At 42.5% G+C, this 21,338-nt stretch overlaps 1 long non-coding RNA gene across 1 annotated transcript in view; it reads left to right on the plus strand.

The window, feature by feature from the left end:
• LOC148539056 (uncharacterized) overlaps positions 1–12,266 on the plus strand; it is a 78,545-nt gene extending 66,279 nt beyond the window's left edge. Inside the window, exons 2-3 of the long non-coding RNA XR_015871331.1 lie at positions 1,252–1,383; positions 12,180–12,266. This is a non-coding gene — a long non-coding RNA (uncharacterized LOC148539056). The remainder of the gene's footprint in view (positions 1–1,251; positions 1,384–12,179) is intronic.
• The last annotated feature ends 9,072 nt before the right edge of the window (positions 12,267–21,338 follow it).

A 21,338-nucleotide genomic window follows, 5' to 3' on the forward strand; every position in this document is an offset into this window, starting at 1 on the left:
TGATTGTTTAAATCCGATGTCTTCTCTTGTATTTTGGTCTGGTATATTCCTCCCGTCCTCAGATGTATGGACGTTAGGACACCATAAAGAGCAAATGATTTGAATTAATAACAGTCTGATTCTATTAATTATCAACGGTCAGGTTAAAGTACCAGAGTAGTAAGGATGTAGGGCGTACCCCAACTCACACTGTAAAAAGTTTCAGAAGCCTATAACGGTATCTTTTTGATAAACTGATCTTATGGTGTATACCAAAACTCACAGTGTGATCACACTTTCCAAACATATAACGGTATCTTTACATAATGTTGAACTCTGGTCACAGGTGCAATGTTGTTGGAGAATGGTTCATATCCCCCAGCATAGATCCCTTTAGCTAGCAACGCGTTTTACTACCCCCAGCTTGCTTATTGAGAAGAGTGTGCGTATATCAGCTGCGATGCTATGGTCTGCTGGTGTTGCCTGCAGGAACTCTCCTTGAGGGTGCTGCACAAACCCATTGCTGACTATTGGGTTCCAGCAGCTTTCCTGCATGTGCGAGTTCTCTGCTATTGCCCAGTGCTTGGGAACTCCTGCAAACTAGTTGCCTGGTGCCACTGCGCATGTGCTCCCCTCCAGGGTATGCTGGCTAGGGATTTATAATACATAGTAATCCCGATGCCGGAATGCAGAGGACTTCATTCCGAATGAAGGTAAATCCGGGGTGCCTTTAGGGTTAGCTGCGCCCATAGGGTTAGGATTAGGGAGTCTAGCCGGGTTAGGTTTGGGGGGGGGGGTAGATTAGGGATGGCACCCCTAGGGGGGAGGGTAGGGGTTAGGCAACCCCAGGGAGAGGTTATGGTTTGGCACCCACTGGGAGGGTTAGGTACCCCCAGGGGTAGGTTAGGGTTAGGCACTAGGGGGGAGGTTAGGGATACAAACCAGTAAGGGAGGGCTAGGGAGGGGCAGGCGAGGTTAGGGTACTTACCTGCCCCTGTCAGGATCTTGATCCTGTTGGGCATCCGCTGTCAGGATAAACAGCTGCCGGCATTTCAATCCCATTCCCTGCTCCAGTCTTTTATCACCTTGCCTGTTCATCTGAATCTTTCCAGGTCGCACTGGTACTATCCAGTTTTTAGGCAGATTATCTAAACTATACTGACAGACACTGGCCTTTAAAAATGAAAGTGTAACACCTAAGTTATCCACTAAAATCCCCCATGTGTTAAAACCAGTGAGCACTATTGTGTTTTCTTTCTCTCCTTCCCTGAGGAAACCGAGATGTACTGTATATCAAAGATCGGATTCCCAAACCAGTAATCCAACGACATTCCATTGTTGCAGTGCAAATACCGTCGAACAGAAGTGAAATGCTGAACAATATGCGATTATTACTGAGATAAGGTGAGCGCAATCTTATGCACAAACTGTCTCATTCAGATATTTTTTCTTATTGGCTTATCCGTGGATGTGTATCAATTAAAATCAATAACCACAAGGAAGGGACATTACTCCGTAATCCACAGGAGCAAGCCAAAACCCATACCCTTTTTACCACACTCTTCATTGTTGGCTGCAACCTCAATCTATTGGCCAGTTTCACATTGGCGCAAGTCACCACCCATTCCTGATCTATCAAAGCTAGAGATGAGCATTTTGGTTTTGCTGAAAACCGAACACACCCGAACTTTGGGGATCGAAGTTGAATCGAGCCCTCGACTCAGGTCTTCTCACCACGTTCGGAACTCAGATCTAAAAACCAGATCTCGCATATTTTGTATTGTATTAACGTCCCTCCCTTGTGATTTCAGGTGCTGTGAGGTGGTCAAGATGGACTGTAAATTAATGTTATTGATGTTATTAACACTATAGGAACAAATAAATGTCCAAGTTACATGATGTTAGCTGTTTTTATCAATTTTTTTAAGAAATCCAAATTCAAAACCGAACCAAAACACTTGAGGGTGCTTTTGCCAAAACCAAAACACAATGATTATTTAGAACTAAAACCAAAACACGGGGGTCCGTACACATCTCTAATCAAGACAAGAACATATCCACCCAAACCATGCTCTGGTCTACCAAAATCACCCACAATTCAGGCCAAGGGTACACTCTATAACCACAACACTCCAACAATGCCGGGAAAATAAGGATCATTAGCAAGTATTGAATTGGTTTTGTACCAATCCATGCGACTTGGTAGTTTGGGTGGGATAGCCATTTAATGTCAGATATTTATCTCTTTTATCACGTTATACACATTTTAGTATTTTAAAGAAAAAGCTTTGTCTCATGGCTTACTAATGCATCTAGCTCCTAGTGATTTCATAGGCAGAATTTTGGTTCAGCCACCCAAATAGCTGCCTCTACTGTGTATAGGTGACTTGACTTTAATTCAGGTCCACTCCACACCATTATGCCTGGACCTCTGGAGCTGTCACTGACATTAAGGGGTAAATTTACTAAAGTGAGAGTTTTTAGAAGTGAGTTTTAAAAGTGATGTTGCCCATAGCAACCAATCAGATTCTACTTAACATTTAACTAGCACCTTCTAGAAGATAATAGCTAGAATCTGATTGGTTGCTATGGTCAACATCACTTTTAAAACTCACTTCTAAAAACTCTCACTTTAGTAAATTTACCCCAGGAGACAGTCGACATGAAATGCACGTCCACTAGATTGTCATATATCAACATTTATAATAACAGCACCCATGTAATCTGATCACAATTAATAAAAGGTTTCTCATCATGTCATAGTGTAATATATATATATGTACTGTATGTCTATCTCAATGTCATAAAAAAAAAGAACGGGATTTCGATTTTTTTTTTAAAGCAATTTCAATATTTTGTGGACAACGTGTTTCCGGATAACATATCACATACCTGATGGGGGTCAGTGATATGTCACTCATTGCTTGTACAGCAATGTGTTCACACCAAAAACCTTCATAGGTCTGTATGTGTCCGGTTCCTCCCACTGTCAGCAATTCGCACATGTATTTTCCATCATTTTGCACCCACTGATGCTGGAGGTCAAAGGTATCTGGTGAGGAAATGAAAAGGTCAGAAAGAAAAATAAGAGTCGGAAGTGGAGAATAGCAGGAAAAGAAAAAGCCAAATGGAAGAACTTATATTGGTTTTCGGAGCCAACTACAGGAAGTTGCCATTGGAACTTTATATGCAAGATAAAACTTTTTTCTTTTTTTTCTTTAATGCATTAAATACATTTGTTAAATTAAATCCACATGATCAACTTGAACTTCAACTAAAAGCCCTGGTATTCGTGGGAATAAAAACAAAAAGCCAATTAAATTTTTTGTGTTAACGCTCTCACTTCCAGGGTGGGCTTTGTGGTCACTTTAATTTGTGGATAAACTATACAGGAAATCTGCTTTTTTTCTGTTTGTTTTGTGAGCATTGTGAAATGTATCTTTCAATAAGAAATGTTGTGTTCTGGTGTCAGTTTGCAACTTATACTGTATTGGTTTATATGATGCTTCAGAGAGCCAGTTACATCCCCGTAGAAGCATTGGATGTTTTTATTTTAGAGGCTCCAGAGTTGTGCTGCTCCCATTGAGCCCTACATACCTGTAATGTACAGGGGCAGAACTTTGGGAGACAATGGAGGCGCCTGCCGCCGGGCTCTAGCTCTGAAGAGGCACCTACTCCATTGTCCACAACATATTCACCCCACTGAGGGCTGTAGCTATGTACCCGGAGTGTACCGTCACGGCCGCCCAATACATGGCACCCCTTCCCGGCACCTGAGAAGCCACCATACACTAGTGGAGAGCTCCATGTCAGACCATCAGCTGCTGCCTTCATCTATCTATAGCCTGTCTGCATGCAAATTGCTACATTACAGTGTCAGCGGCTGTGACTAGCGGGGGGGCGGGCACCAAATTATAACTTGCCTCCGGGCGTCTGTGATGAACTTACGCCACTGGTAATGTACCTGTGTGAGTGACTTTCCAGGTATGAAAAGAGGGGCTGAACATTAGTCAAAGTAGTACAAATGGTGCATGGCATGCACATAAATGTCCAAAATGAAACACACAAAAATTAGCATGTTTTGATGGGAGCAAATGGGAAGCTAAAGGGAGTTTAATGCTATACGTGGACTGAACAACCTAGTGTGTCCACATGCAAGACATCTATCTTTTTTTATGGTGTGCGCATATGGGATGTACTAAAGGAAAAATACGGTAAAAAAACAAACAGTCTACTAAGCCCCGGCCACCCTATTATTGGTGTGGAGGGTAACGCCAGAAAAACCTGGCATAACCTTATAGAAGCCTATGGGTTTCTTACCACACCCCACACCCGACGCTTCGCCGTCGCCTCGCTGCCCCGCCGTCACCCAGCAATGGCCCCCACTCGCCTGACTCTCCATGGTTGCCGGCCGTGCTCCTCCTGGGTCCTCCTCCTCCTCCTAATCTTCTTTCGGGTGCAGGGAGGAGAAGGAGGAGCCCAGGACTTCCTGCACAGGTCACCAGCAGGAAGTTACCGGGGCTCAGAGGGGGCGGGGTCCCACGGAGACCCCCTCACCCGGCGTCGGCTGCTTCGCAAAAGGCAGCTCTTATCGCAAGAGCTGTCCTTTTTTGATTCTAATTGCATATGTTAGTACATATGCGATTAGTAAGGTTACAGTGACTGGCGAATGGTCACCGCAACCTTAGCACATCCCGCCCATAGATAGAGTTGGAGGACAGTCACTGCAGGGCCGTAACTAGGGGCGTGTTAGCTGTGCCATTTGCTGCCCCGAGGCACAAGCATATGGCTAGCAGGGTGTCTGGAATGGCATCATGCAGCCAGTATCACTGATGCAGTGCTACATGGAGCTTCATTTGGATGCTCCAGGGACGCACCCTGCATTCTGTAAAGCCACCCGGAGCATCCTGAGGATACCACAGACATTGCATTACTTCCTGGTGCAAGTGGCCCCGCCCTTCTCATGGTGACATCATGACATCATGCGTTCAGGGGGCAGGGCCTGTTACAGCCTGAGTCACTGTAGCCTCAGGCAGTGGCACACAATGGCCCATTGGGTTGTACCATTTCCCTGGGCTAAAATTTGCCAGCCAGCCCCTGCTTTAGTCTCAGGTTTAATTTAAAACATAAACACACAAACTTAAACACCAAGACAGTCATGCAGATGTGCCAAGAGTGTGGGGGGTACAAGGCACTGGGCCCGGGCTTGTATGGTGATCCAGAGCTGCCTGAGAAAGGTGGCAATGCCCCAAATTTGTTGTGGTCAAGTCCCCTCCAGTGTTGCAGGAGCTTCATATCGGTGATGGTACATAGCCAAGCCCCCGCGTGACATGGCTACGCCCCCAAATGGCATGGCCACACCCCCTTTTATACTAAGGCCTGATATTTTTCTTGGTGCCCCTAGGCGTGTGGGCAAGATTTCGTATTTAGTGGACAATTAAATGCAGTTATGCTTTTATAATTGTTGCATGCCAACATATTCTACAGTTAATAAATGATATTTAGAATGTGGCAGTTCATGCAGAAGTTATTCAATGGTATCAGATAATACAGTTAGTGATGATAAGTCTAATAATGATTTCAGGGACAATATTTTTCATGCATACAAATACAATTGTTTTTGTTAGTTAAGTAATGGTAAACAACTGCACCAACTTAGCTGCAAATATTGCAGAATGGGCAGCCATGTATGACTGGCACGGTGTAAAGTAAAGTACAAGTAAAGGAAGGGATCAATGTGGATTAATTTGTCACTGCATACTTTACCTTTTGTTATCAAACGCTAACGTGGAGATGTATCAAACCTTCAAGAGAGATGAACTACAGAAGTTGCCCATTGGCGACCAATCAGCTGCTGTCATTTATCTAGCACAGTCTACAAAATAATGACAATTAGAAGCTGATTGGTTGCTATGGCCAACTTCTCCCCTTTATCTCTCTTGAATGATTGATATATCTCCCCCTAAGTGTGGCTGCATCATCTACTGTCCTGTCTCTCAGCTGTGTGCCAGCATCTACCCTTACCAGTCATGACACTAACCAATTGGCATATGGCCACATTTTTCCTGACCTTTCTGCAGCTATTTGTATTATGTAGTCCCGGCTATAATGGGTGGGGCCAGAAACTGGTACCCAGCTCAGTGTGACAGGAAGATAGGGGCATGCCGAGTATAGGGGAAGGGGTCTAACTTGTAAGTGCATCACTATAATGTTGTTCTAGTAATTTTATTTACTGTTATGAAAATCCATCACATTTTGCAACTGTTCTGGTTGCGCATTATACATTTTACACTAACACTGAATTATGTGACAGCAATACCGGTAGGAGACAACATGTATCAAAGTTCCACATAAAGACACATTTATTTTTATAGAGATCTTTACACTGGCATTGTGCCCGGAATGAATTAACGATAGCATGATGCAGGAAAGCAGTAACTAAAGTCATGGTATGCGTGCAACATTTATAAAGTGATGACCTTAATTATATGATATTATCAGAGAGTGAATGGATCAACGCTGCCGTCATGTAATAGTGACAGTATGACATTAGTGAGTAATACTAAAACAATTTAAAACGTATTTGTTAAAAGAAAGTGTAAACCTTGCATTGGATTCAAAGTCCTTTTCTCCATTATAAAACTCACAATTACGGCTTTGTTTATATGTTGGCTCTGCCAGCTAATTAAAACCACTTATTTATGATAAATTAACCAGCATTATATTATCTAAAATAATATAAGGGATAATATATACTGTATATGATATATTGGATAATGTGTCCCTTATTGTAAATTATAAGGGGTAAATTGACTAAAGTGAGAGTTTTTAGAAGTGAGTTTTAACAGTGATGTTGCCCATAGCAGCCAATCAGATTCTACTTAACATTTAAATAGCACCTTCTAGAAGATAATAGCTAGAATCTGATTGGTTACTATGGGCAACATCACTTTTAAAACTCACTTCTAAAAACACTCACTTTAGTAAATTTACCCCTAAGAGTATTAGAGAAGTCACTGACCAATAGGCCACCTGTAACCAGGAGATCTTTCCAAATATGTAAATAAAAATCACTGTGTCATTTAGGAACCTTGCAGACAGGATATCTAGTTTGTATGGGAGAAAATATTTCCCCCTTATCACACTTTTATGGCTGGTTCAGTTGTGTTCTGAAAATGTTGCAACGTAGTGTATATTACTATTAGAACTTCTAAACAAATCAACTTGTATTTTCATTTTAGTCGGCCTTTTACTGTTAACAAAGTGACAGCAGAAAGGCTGCTCTGCCAGCGTATCAGGAACCATTAATCCTAGACTTGTCTCTTCCCTAGGTATTATCCTCTAGCAGTCCTTGTACTAAGTTATTTTACATGTACAGTTACATTAGGAAAGAGAGGGCAGACAGACTGCAGACAAAGGCCGGAGCGTAGTGATACCAGAGGCAATCAGATCAGGTGTCCTCTGAGCCAGGTAGAGTCTCACTTTTTCAGCACTCTTTTCTGCAACAAGCTCTTTACAAGTCTGATAGCTCTGGGTACGTTTATGTCCCAAGAGAGAGACGCTGTGTCTCCATTGTAAGCAGACTCTGTGGGAATCAACCTTGTGGCTTTTGTTAAAATCGTCACAAAAGTTGAAGACTAAATTAGGGTCTGAACCTGCCAAATAGCAGCTTATTCTGCTTATCAGTAGCCCCTTTCTGTGTCTCTGCTTCTCTCGTTCTCGCTGTCCTTTCATTCCTGTGTTTCTGCACTTAAAGATCCGAAATGTATTCAGGTGCCTCCAGCCTTATCTACCTGCCAGTTGGCATTCATGTTCATGAGCCATTTACTTCTGTCATTCTGAATGGTGACCCACTTAAAGTTTAATTAATTTACTGTATGTGTTTTATTCTATTGTGTTATTTATTTTTAATTACAATTTCCATTTAAAATACAGAATCCTTGCAGTCCCTGCATAGTGGGGGTTCCGTCCTTTGAGGCTCAGCTCTTCAGCACTGGGGAACTTCTAACAAAATTAAAACTCTACAAATCACTTCCTACAACTTGAAGAAATGTGTGAACTTTATTGCACAATACTCATTCCTGGTCTACTCCATACCCCCACACAGTACATTTCCTGGGCCTCTGAGTCTGGAGAAAATTTAAAGTGAGCAAGGACCAATTCCTGATCTCAGTTTGTATGATCAGCTAGGACCCCCCACAGAGTCCATGGTGTAGCCAGTCTCAGGTGATGGGACAAACCACTGTTCGCTGAGATCCAACCACTCAGAGTTATGCTGGGTACACACTGGCTGATATATGGAACGTTCAATCAAACAGCCGATATATCACGGGTGCGTCGGCGGGTGTGTACCAGCGATATGTCTGTGAATGACATAGTTCACAGCAGGGGCATCTTAAATGAGGGGGCTTGTGTGCACTCCCCGTGCGGGGCCCCCTCCTCTCTCCCCGATGGCCGGCAGCCGACTGACGCACTAGAGTGTGCCTGGAGTCTACTGCGCATGCGCAGAACGTCGGAAATGGACGGGACGGCCATTTTCCGGTGTTCTGAGCAGCGCAGACACCTGACATGGGACCACGGACAGGTAAGTCTAAAATAATATGGGTGCAGTGTGTGCGGAGCGTGGCCCCCTGGACCCGGAGGGCCCGTGTGCCCCGCCACACTGCACCCATTATAGATACACCACTGGTTCACAGACATATTGCAATGGTTCTGCAGTACAGCCATTGGCCGATATATCTGAAAGATATATCAGTCATCTGCTGGTGTGTACGGGTGACCTGCCAACCGCCCGTACACTTGCTGCAGAGGCCGCCAGTGAGTGACTGCTGAACTGGGCGCCCAGTTGTGACGTCCATCACGACACATCAAGTTGATAATTGGTAAGTGTGTATGCACTTACTATTCATCAGATAGGAAGGCGGATCGGCCCGAATGGCCAATCCATCGTCCTAGTGTCTACCCAGCTTTAGATTCTACTCACTTATAAAATAATATTCTCCAGGTAAAATAAGCAATAGATCAACATTTGTCACTTCCTCATAAAATCAGCTAAACTATTATGTGCTGAGCCTCATTTAGGTCACTCATGTTTTAAATTAGTTATGGGATTAAGGCCGGGATGTACAAAGGTTGCGGTGACCATTGCGCCAGTCACCGCAACCTTGCTAATCGCATATGTACTAACATATGCGATTAGTATCACAAAGGACAGCTCTTGCGATAAGAGCTGCCCTTTGCGAAGCAGCTGAAGCTGTGACGGGGTCTCCGTGGGACCCCGCCCCCTCCGAGCCCCGGGGCTTCCTGCTGGTGACCTGTCCAGGAAGCCCCGGGCTCCTCCTCCTCCTCCCTGCACCCGGAAGAAGATTAGGAGGAGGAGGAGGCACCAGGAGGAGCGCGGGCCGGTGACCATGAACAACAGGTGAGTGGGGGCCAGCGCTGGGCGACAGCGGGGCGGCGAGGAGGTAGCAAATCGTCGTGAGCTGGGTGCGGTAAGAAGCCCATAGGCTTCTATAGGGTAACGCCAGGTTTTTCTGGCGTTACTCTCTGCACTGATAAAAGTGCGGCCAGGTTTTTTTAGTATATATGGAAATGCGGTAAACCCCCCGAAAACAGGGTTTTTACTGCATTTTTCCTTTAGTACATCCCGGCCTAAGAGAACATTGGGACCTTCTTTATTACAAGAGGTTCTGTGACCACCCACTAACCTGAAAACTCCATCTAATGTGCTCTCTCCAGCACTTAAACCTTATTTTATACCTTGCCCAACAAAACTAGAATTTTGCTGCAGTATGGGTCTCATGAGTGCGCCCAGCCAGCATTTAGCTAAGGATGGCAGCATATACCTAGTCACTCCCATCCGAACTCTCATAACTTCTACAAGGCACTGCCATCATGATGCCCAGATCCATGAGCTCCCTATAACAATGGATGCACAACATAATTGCATAATGTTTGTGGTGGTGGCACATTTTTGCAATTTTCTAAGCTTTTTGTTTGATATCGTTTTTTTCCATATATATAGTACTGTGCAAAAGTTTTAGGCAGGTGTGGAAATAATGCTGCAAAGTGAGAATGCTTTTAAAAATAGAAGTGTTAATAGTTTATTTTTATCAATTAACAAAATGCAAAGTGAATGAACAGAAGAGAAATCTAAATCACATCAATATTTGGTGTGACCACCCTTTGGCCCTCATTCAGAGCCGCTCGTTAGCGGCAGTACGCTCGTTCCGAGCGATGTTTGCACATCTGCGCATGCGTACGGTTTTAGTACGCATGCGCGAACCAGTCAGTGCGGCCAAAAATCGTTGGTACGCAATATAGCGAGTGCCTGCTATTTGGAATGACAGAATGAGGCGTATGTGGGTGGTAACAGGGGAAGGTGTTTGAAAATGGGGAGTGGAGATCCGAACGCAGGCGTGCTTAAAGGTCAAAACGGGCGTTTTATGGGTGTGTATATTTAAAACAGCAGCGTCATTGTTCACGTCACTGGGTTATTTTATAGCCAGAACTGCTCGCAAATTTGTGGTAGCAAACACCAACCACAAGAATAGCGAGCAGTTCATACGCTGGTCGATGTACTCGATTAATCTAATAAATAGCGGACATGACGTAGGATGCGAGCGGCCAGGGGGCGTTTTTAACAAATAAACGAGCGTATGTTTTGCTCGCTCGTTCAGACTTAGAGGTGTGAACAGACTACAATGTGCGTACGGATCATTTGAATAGCCACCCCTTGTTTTTAAACGAACGACCGCAAATAGCGAACGGCTCTGAATGAGGGCCCTTGCCTTCAAAATAGCATCAATTCTTCTAGGTACACTTGCACACAGTTTTTGGAGGAAGGTTGTTCCAAACATCTTGGAAAACTACAGATCCTCTGTGGATGTAGGCTTGCACAAATCCTCCTGTCACTTCATGCAATCCCAGACAGACTCGATGATGATGAGATCAGTTCTTAATGACATTGGCTGTATGTTTGGGGTCGTTGTCCTGCTGCAGAATAAATTTGGAGCCAATTAGATGCCTCCCTGATGGTCTTGCAGGATGGATAAGTACCTGCCTGTATTTCTCAGCATTGAGAACACCAATAATCCTGACCAAATCGCCAACTCCATTTGCTGAATTGCAGCCCCAAACTTGCAAGGAACCTCCACCATGCGTCACTGTTGCCTGCAGACACTTATTATTGCGCTGCTCTCCAGCCCTTCAGCAAACAAACTGCCTTCTGTTACAGCCAAATATAAAAAATTTGACTAATCAATTCAGAGCACCTGCTGCCATTTTCCTGCACCCCAGTTCCTATGTTTTCGTGAATAGTTGAGTAGCTTGGCCTTGTTTCCACATCGAAAGTATGGCTTTTTGGGCGCAATTGTTCTATGAAGATCACTTCTGGCCAAACTTCTCCGAACAGTAGATGGGTGTACCTGGGTCCCACTGGTTTCTGCCAGTTCTGAGCTGATGGCACTACTGGACATCTTCCGATTTCGAAGGGAAGTGAGCATGATGTGTCTTTCATCTGATGCCCTAAATTTCCTTGGCCGACCACTGCGTCTACGGTCCTCAGCATTGAAGTGTCTTTGTGCTTCTTCAAAAGAGCTAGAACAGCACATCTTAAAACCCCAGTCTGCTTTGAAATCTTTGCCTGGGAGATACCTTGCTGATGCAGTATAACTACCTTGTGTCTTGTTGCTGTGCTCAGTCTTGCCATGGTGTATGACCAGTGGGGCCTGCCCCAGACGGAGGCGTTCCCATGGGAGCGAGACCCTTAACGACGGCTTGGCCGTCGTTATTCGGGTCTCGCGCATGCGCACTTGGGCACCATCGACCCGCTTGCGAGCGCTCGCGAGCGGGTCTGAATCAAGCCCACAGTCCCCTTACCTAGAGCAGTGGGCATGGCTTGATGATCCCACAGGAAATGTCCATAAAGTAAGCAAGTATCATGGGGGTAACTACCATAGGTGCAAGGGGTGCAGCTGCTATGGGGCCAACATTGGGTGGTACATAGGGGCCCTTACTAACTTTTGCTATGGGGACTTCAAATACCTTGTTACACCCCTGGCAAGTATGATTAATAGTCTAATGTGTTGACTTTATGCAGGCTGATCATCAAACTGTTGAGCCTCATATAACTTCAAAGCAGCGTTGCATAGTTTACATTGCCCAAAGTTATATACATTTTATTCTGCATCTATTTGCAGATTTCTGGAATGCTTGAAGCATGAATGGCGTCAGCCTCAAATTCTGCATTTCTGAGAAGCAAAACTAGACGGACTGGTTGAGCAGCCCCCAGGACCTGCAGACAGGTGAGGTTTTCTTAGGGCATGTTAATGACGTAATACGATGAGACCCTTTTATTTCTTGGCGAGAAACTTAAACTGCTCTCTTTTCACTGCACAAAATCAGGGCTGGAGGACTGAGTGATAAGAGTGGATAATTATAATGAATAACAACAGGTAGAATGCAAATGTTCTTCCATTGAGACCTGTTATCACAATGAACCTTGATCCTTCATTTTCCCTGCACAGGTAATCCTCAGTACGTATCCTGCAGTGCTATGTATGGAGCCTGTTTTAAATGGTTTGAATGGCTGAGATTATGTTCGCCAGACAGTTTTAGAAAGATCCAGACTTTAGTTTGCATTACTCATGGGACAGCATAATAAAAAAAAGAATCATGGCAATTTATTAAAGCTTTGATTTTTATCCATTCCACAGAGACTTTGCACACACAGGTGTTGATTCAAATCCTATTAAATATACTGTATCCTGTATTCACAATTTTTATACAAGTGTAAGCATCAATGATCACTATGCTAATGTGCCCCAGATAATCAGGAATACATGCGTATAATGGGCCTATTCATCATCACTTCATTTTCACAAAAGCAGGTGAAAATGCACATTTATACTTGTATAAGTTATCGGGTCATCCATCAATAGAATAAAGCAGGAGATATCACAGATTTCTCCTACTTACCTAACTCTTGCTCCAGCATCGCAACCCTCTCCTTCCCTATGGGAAGGAGGTCCGGGTTGCGTTGAGAGATCCTTTCGGATCCCTCCGCCCCTGTCCGTCTCCTTACGCCTGTAGTTCACGTATGTGCAGTCCCGTCAAGCGGTTTAGCGGGGACAGCTGATATCGCATCAGCTGTCACCACACCGGAGCAATGATGATTGCTCTGGTAGCCGCGGAGAGTCAGAATGTTAATTATCGTTAACATCATGAATAAGCCCCATAATCTCACAATTCTCTGGCCTGTATATAAACACTACAGCCACGTGTCTTTGTGTTGTTATTGAATTCTTCAATCTTATAAATTATAGTACAAAGGGGGTGATTTAAGGTCTGATGGTATTGCTATCGAGAACTATTATGGTGATGCAGAATTGCTATCGGTATTGCTATTGAGCACTATTATGGTAATGCAGTATTGCTATCGGTATTGCTATCGAGCACTATTATGGTAATGCTGTATTGCTATCGGTATTGCTATTGAGCACTATTATGGTAATGCAGTATTGCTATCGGTATTGCTATCGAGAACTATTACGGTAATGCAGAATTGCTGTCGGTATTGCTATCGAGAACTATTATGGTAATGCAGAATTGCTGTCGGTATTGCTATCGAGCACTGTTATGGTAATGCAGTATTGCTATCGGTATTGCTATTGAGCACTATTATGGTAATGCAGTATTGCTATCGGTATTGCTATCGAGCAGTATTATGGTAATGCAGTATTGCTATCGGTATTGCTATTGAGCACTATTATGGTACTGCAGTATTGCTATCGGTATTGCTATTGAGCACTATTATGGTAATGCAGTATTGCTATCGGTATTGCTATTGAGCACTATTATGGTAATGCAGTATTGCTATCAAGCACTATTATGGTAATGCAGTATTGCTATCGGTATTGCTATTGAGCACTATTATGGTAATGCAGTATTGCTATCGAGCACTATTATGGTAATGTATTATAGCTATCGGTATTGCTATTGAGCACTATTATGGTAATGCAGTATTGCTATCAGTATTGCTATCGAGCACTATTATGGTAATGTATTATAGCTATCGGAATTGCTATTGAGCACTATTATGGTAATGCAGTATTGCTATCGGTATTGCTATTGAGCACTATTATGGTAATGCAGAATTGCTGTCGGTATTGCTATCGAGAACTATTATGGTAATGCAGAATTGCTGTCGGTATTGCTATCGAGCACTGTTATGGTAATGCAGTATTGCTATCGGTATTGCTATCGAGCACTATTATGGTAATGCAGTATTGCTATCGGTATTGCTATCGAGCACTATTATGGTAATGCAGTATTGCTATCGGTATTGCTATTGAGCACTATTATGGTAATGCAGTATTGCTATCGGTATTGCTATTGAGCACTATTATGGTAATGCAGTATTGCTATCGGTATTGCTATTGAGCACTATTATGGTAATGCAGTATTGCTATCAAGCACTATTATGGTAATGCAGTATTGCTATCAGTATTGCTATTGAGCACTATTATGGTAATGCAGTATTGCTATCGAGCACTATTATGGTAATGTATTATTGCTATCGGTATTGCTATTGAGCACTATTATGGTAATGCAGTATTGCTATCAGTATTGCTATCGAGCACTATTATGGTAATGTATTATAGCTATCGGTATTGCTATTGAGCACTATTATGGTAATGCAGTATTGTTATCGGTATTGCTATTGAGCACTATTATGGTAATGCAGTATTGCTATCGGTATTGCTATTGAGCACTATTATGGTAATGCAGTATTGCTATCGGTATTGCTATCGAGAACTATTACGGTAATGCAGAATTGCTGTCGGTATTGCTATCGAGAACTATTATGGTAATGCAGAATTGCTGTCGGTATTGCTATCGAGCACTGTTACGGTAATGCAGTATTGCTATCGGTATTGCTATCGAGCAGTATTATGGTAATGCAGTATTGCTATCGGTATTGCTATTGAGCACTATTATGGTAATGCAGTATTGCTATCGGTATTGCTATTGAGCACTATTATGGTAATGCAGTATTGCTATCGGTATTGCTATTGAGCACTATTATGGTAATGCAGTATTGCTATCGGTATTGCTATTGAGCACTATTATGGTAATGCAGTATTGCTATCGGTATTGCTATTGAGCAGTATTATGGTAATGCAGTATTGCTATCGGTATTGCTATTGAGCACTATTATGGTAATGCAGTATTGCTATCGGTATTGCTATTGAGCACTATTATGGTAATGCAGTATTGCTATCGGTATTGCTATTGAGCACTATTATGGTAATGCAGTATTGCTATCGAACACTATTATGGTAATGTATTATAGCTATCGGTATTGCTATTGAGCACTATTATGGTAATGCAGTATTGCTATCAGTATTGCTATTGAGCACTATTATGGTAATGCTGTATTGCTATCGGTATTGCTATTGAGCACTATTATGGTAATGCAGTATTGCTATCAGTATTGCTATCGAGCACCATTACGGTAATGCAGTGTTGCTATCGGTATTGCTATTGAGCACTATTATGGTAATACAGTATTACTATCGGTATTGCTGTTGAGCACCATTACGGTAATGCAGTATTGCTATCGGTATTGCTATTGAGCACTATTATGGTAATACAGTATTACTATCGGTATTGCTGTTGAGTACTATTAAGGTAATACAGTATTACTATCGGTATTGCTATTGAGCACTATTATGGTAATGCAGTATTACTATCGGTATTGCTATTGAGCACTATTATGGTAATGTATTATTGCTATCGGTATTGCTATTGAGCACTATTATGGTAATGCAGTATTACTATCGGTATTGCTATTGAGCACTATTATGGTAATGCAGTATTGCTATCGGTATTGAGATCGAGCACCATTATGGTAATGCAGTATTGCTATCGGTATTGCTGTCGAGCACCATTATGGTAAAGCAATAATGCTATTGGTATTGCTATTGAGCACTATTTTGGTAATGTATTGCTATCGAGCACCATTATGGTAATGCAGTATTGCTATCGAGCAGTATTATGGTAATGCAGTATTGCTATCGGAATTGCTATTGAGCACTATTATGGTAATGCAGTATTGCTATCAAGCACTATTATGGTAATGCATAATTGCTATCGAGCACTATTATGGTAATGTATTATTGCTATCGGTATTGCTATTGAGCACTATTATGGTAATGCAGTATTACTATCGGTATTGCTATTGAGCACTATTATGGTAATGCAGAATTGCTATCAAGCACTATTATGGTAATGTATTATTGCTATCGGTATTGCTATTGAGCACTATTATGGTAATGCAGTATTGCTATCGGTATTGCTATTGAGCACCATTATGGTAATGCAGTATTGCTATTGAGCACTATTATGGTAATGCAGTATTGCTATCGGTATTGCTATTGAGCACCATTATGGTAATGCAGTATTGCTATTGAGCACTATTATGGTAATGCAGTATTGCTATCGGTATTGCTATTGAGCACCATTATGGTAATGCAGTATTGCTATTGAGCACTATTATGGTAATGCAGTATTGCTATCGGTATTGCTATCGAGCACCATTATGGTAATGCAGTATTGCTATCGAGCAGTATTATGGTAATGTATTATTGCTATCGGTATTGCTATTGAGCACTATTATGGTAATGCAGTATTACTATCGGTACTGCTATTGAGCACTATTATGATAATGCAGAATTGCTATCGAGCACTATTATGGTAATGCAGTATTGCTATCGGTATTGCTATTGAGCACCATTATGGTAATGCAGAAATTGCTATCGAGCACTATTATGGTAATGCAGTATTGCTATTGGTATTGCTATTGAGTACCATTATGGTAATGCAGTATTGCTATTGAGCACTATTATGGTAATGCAGTATTGCTATCGGTATTGCTATTGAGCACCTTTATGGTAATGCAGAATTGCTATCGAGCACTATTATGGTAATGCAGTATTGCTATTGAGCACTATTATGGTAATGCAGTATTGCTATCGGTATTGCTATTGAGCACTATTATGGTAATGCAGTATTGCTATCGGTATTGCTATTGAGCACCATTATGGTAATGCAGTATTGCTATTGAGCACTATTATGGTAATGCAGTATTGCTATCGGTATTGCTATTGAGCACCATTATGGTAATGCAGAATTGCTATCGAGCACTATTATGGTAATGCAGTATTGCTATCGGTATTGCTATTGAGTACCATTATGGTAATGCAGTATTGCTATTGAGCACTATTATGGTAATGCAGTATTGCTATCGGTATTGCTATTGAGCACTATTACGGTAATGCAGTATTGCTATCGGTATTGCTATCGAGCTCTATTATGGTAATGCAGTATTGCTATCGGTATTGCTATTGAGCAGTATTATGGTAATGCAGTATTGCTATCGGTATTGCTATGGAGCACTATTATGGTAATGCAGTATTGCTATCGAGCACAATTCTGGTAATGCAGTATTGCTATCGGTATTGCTATCGAGCAGTATTATGGTAATGCAGTATTGCTATAGGTATTGCTATCGAGCACTATTATGTTAATGTATTTATGCTGTTGGTATTGCTATCGAGCACCATTATGGTATTGCAGTATTGCTATCGGTATTGCTATTGAGCACTATTATGGTAATGCAGTATTGCTATCGGTATTGCTATTGAGCACTATTATGGTAATGCCGTATTGCTATCGGTATTGCTATTGAGCAGTATTATGGTAATGCAGTATTGCTATCGGTATTGCTATGGAGCACTATTATGGTAATGCAGTATTGATATTGGTATTGCTATAGAGCACTATTACGGTAATGCAGTATTGCTATCGGTATTGCTATTGAGCACTATTATGGTAATGCATTATTGCTATCGTTATTGCTATTGAGCACTATTATGGTAATGCAGTATTGCTATCGGTATTGCTATTGACCACTATTGTGGTAATGGAGTATTGCTATCGGTATTGTTATTGAGCACTATTATGGTAATGGAGTATTGCTATCGGTATTGCTATTGAGCACTATTATGGTAATGCAGTATTGCTATCGGTATTGCTATTGAGCAGTATTATGGTAATGCAGTATTGCTATCGGTATTGCTATCGAGCACTATTACGGTAATGCAGTATTGCTATCGTTATTGCTATTGAGCACTATTATGGTAATGCAGTATTGCTATCGGTATTGCTATTGAGCACTATTATGGTAATGGAGTATTGCTATCGGTATTGCTATTGAGCACTATTATGGTAATGGAGTATTGCTATCGGTATTGCTATTGAGCACTATTATGGTAATGCAGCAGGAGGCATCATGCCTCCTGCATGCATTACTGTTCCGACCTGTGTCCATGGACGCAGCATCGGAACATCTGTGTGATCCTCTGCAGGCTTGAGTGACCATGGGGTCACTAAAGCTGGCGAATGCAGTTACTCAAGAAATCTCCATCAGCTGACGGAGATCCTGGCCTCTTCCCTTCCCCCAACGGCAATGACATGTCTCCGTTTGGGGAAACGGAGGACGTCAGATTAGCGCCTCTGGTATCTAGAGTAGATATGAAAACTTTTTCTTTTTTATAAGTGAATACCTATTTACCCAAGCAAAATAAATGGTTACAAACATGGGAATAAATATATTGCATTTATGGCTGGTTTAAAACAGTTGCATATACTTCCAATGAATAGATGGGTATGGCTCAACATAAGGAAATACATGGTTGAATCAGTGTTTAGCATTACTGCCTCACAGTACTGAGGTCTAGGGTTCAATTCTTACAAAAACCCTTATATGTATGGAGTTTGTATGTTCTCCCTGTGCTTGCGTGGGATTCCTCTGGGTGCTCCAGTTTCCTCCCACACTCGAAAAAATATACTGGTAGGTTAATTGGCTTCTGACAATTTAATAAATCCTAATCTACATGTGCTACATGTGACAGGGAATATAGATTGCAAGCTCCACTGGGGCAGAGATAAATGTGAATGGCCAAATATTCTCTGTAAATTGCAATGCTATATAAATAACTGTTTATAAATAAATACACTAATTTTGTGATATATATTTTTTTATTTAGCGGATGCCCAGTTTTCAGCCATTTGTGAATCAGCTTTATGTTCCCATGTAATTATATCACCACCAGTCCGGGGCATATAGGGGCTGCTTCAGCGATGCACACTAAAGGCACAGCCGCTGCGTCTCTGTGAAGTTATGCAAATCTGCAGGAGGCTTCTTTAGTAAAAAGACGCAGCATCGGATCAACCCTCGGGTTACTCAGAATATCCGGTGACATCACACTGGCTTCAGTACGCTGAGAAAACAGGGCCAACACGCCCCTGTTTTCTGGGATGCTGCCCGTCGCCACCCCTAAACGCCAGCAGCATGTCAATCGTGTCAATCGTGCTGCGGCTTTTGGGGCACTGCGAGTGGCATCGCATATACAGATCTACACATGCTCAGTGCGGCTCCTGCGCAGATCTGCAAACGTAAATATGGAACTTACGTACATCTCTGAAGTAGGCCCATAGTACACAGATAAGGTAGGTATAACACAGCAGCGTTTGTGGTAAAGGTTTGGCTCCTAATCAAACTGGAAAACTGTTGAGATCTATCAGCACCAGACACACTGTACAGCATATTTTAGCCTTCCGATGTTTTCATGTTATTTAGTGTGTTTTACATTGGTTTTCCGGTAAGCAGATTATGTTTTTCCTTTGTGCGAGAAATAACGAGACACCAATTATTTCATTCCAGCTGCTGATAATGACACATCTAAGCTATTTTCATTGATTGTGAGAAACCAGCCTTTGAAGATGTACCAGGTCGTCATCCCGGTACTGGATGGAAGAGGAAAAGTTTACGTTATGGCGGTTTTGGCTCACAGTCACGTTGAGTGACTCATTCTAGGAACCCTTGTGAGAACCTTATCTTTGTCTTCTATTTCCCCTCATGTCACTTTCATATGCTGGAATTCTGTATATTCCCTGAAACCGTAACGTTTTGGCATGTTAATAATAAGAAAAGTTAGAGCTGTGAAATGCAGTGGTACACTAGCCCCTTTGTCTGTGCATGGTCCTGTATAGCTGATGAACAATTCTCAGGAATTCACTTAACAATGGGACCGGCTAGCACTGGCCATGTCCCAATTAAACTTTGCTTTTAGTGGCAGAGTACTGCAGCTCTGAACGCATTTCTCATACTCTCCGAAAAGGTATTGGGGCGAAAGGAATGAACGCTGGGAACCGCTGCATAATCCAGGACAAACCAGAGATACATAAATGCATGCTAATGAGGAGATCTGTGCTGGGGCTTTTGTGGAGCTTCCCGTTTCCGTAGAAACACGGAGAGCTCGTTTTAGACACTAATGTACTCAAATGCACAGGAGAATTTTGGAAGTGCACTCAAAGGGTATTCATTAAATTTCATTGAGCAAAAAAGGCTTGATCTGTATCTGCCAACTGGGCAGATGCCAGTGTGAATCCTTTGTGCTCCGTGGGAAAAGGAAATCCCTGACACATGTTATTTTCTAATATTTCCCTTATTGGGATACCATTGGAAGCCACCTACTCAGTGCTACAGTCATTTCGCAGTTTCTGTACTTTTTTTCTTTACTCAATAGAAACATATGGCAATTATAATGGCAATAGCTTGTGATGGACAAAGCAACACACAGGGGTTGTTGCAGAGTGAGTTCTATGCCAGCTTGTGTGGGCGACTTTGCACTGCATGTGATTAGAAAGCAAACTAACGCATTTCCGCTACCGCAGACCTGCACGTATCTGCCACTTCTGTCCACCTGTACCTGATGAGACGGGGTGCGGGAGGGGATGGGCAGTCTAACATAGGCCGAATACAGTAAGGATTTGCGACTCATGCAGACCTGCAAAAGCATACGTATACTCACTGCAGACGCGCCTACTCTCCCGGAACAGCCGAATCTCAGGTGACGATCCCGGCCGCCCGGAAGAGTATTCAAGTCTCCCTGAGCTGCCCTTGTCTGCCCTGTGCAGCTTATTCCCAAGTAATGGGCAGTCCGGGCAATGATGAGATTTGCATCATCGTAGCCCCCCTTTACAATGGCGGTAATGTCTTCTTTGTATAACCGGGGGCAGGGCCATGATGATGTGATCAGGCCGTCATGTCCCCAAACTGCTCACCTATGCCGCACCACTCTCCATGCTGTGCTGACCTGAAACAGCCCCTATATGTGCATAAGCTACTAATATGGAGGTGTATGCATCTGATAATGTATGCAGCTCTGTATATGGACTAAAATACGACATGTGTCCGTGCTCATTTTTTAGAACAAAATGTACATTCTGCA

Source organism: Taudactylus pleione, unplaced genomic scaffold, assembly GCF_031769625.1.
Source record: "Taudactylus pleione unplaced genomic scaffold, aTauple2 ptg000032l, whole genome shotgun sequence".
NCBI classification, from domain to species: domain Eukaryota; kingdom Metazoa; phylum Chordata; class Amphibia; order Anura; family Myobatrachidae; genus Taudactylus; species Taudactylus pleione.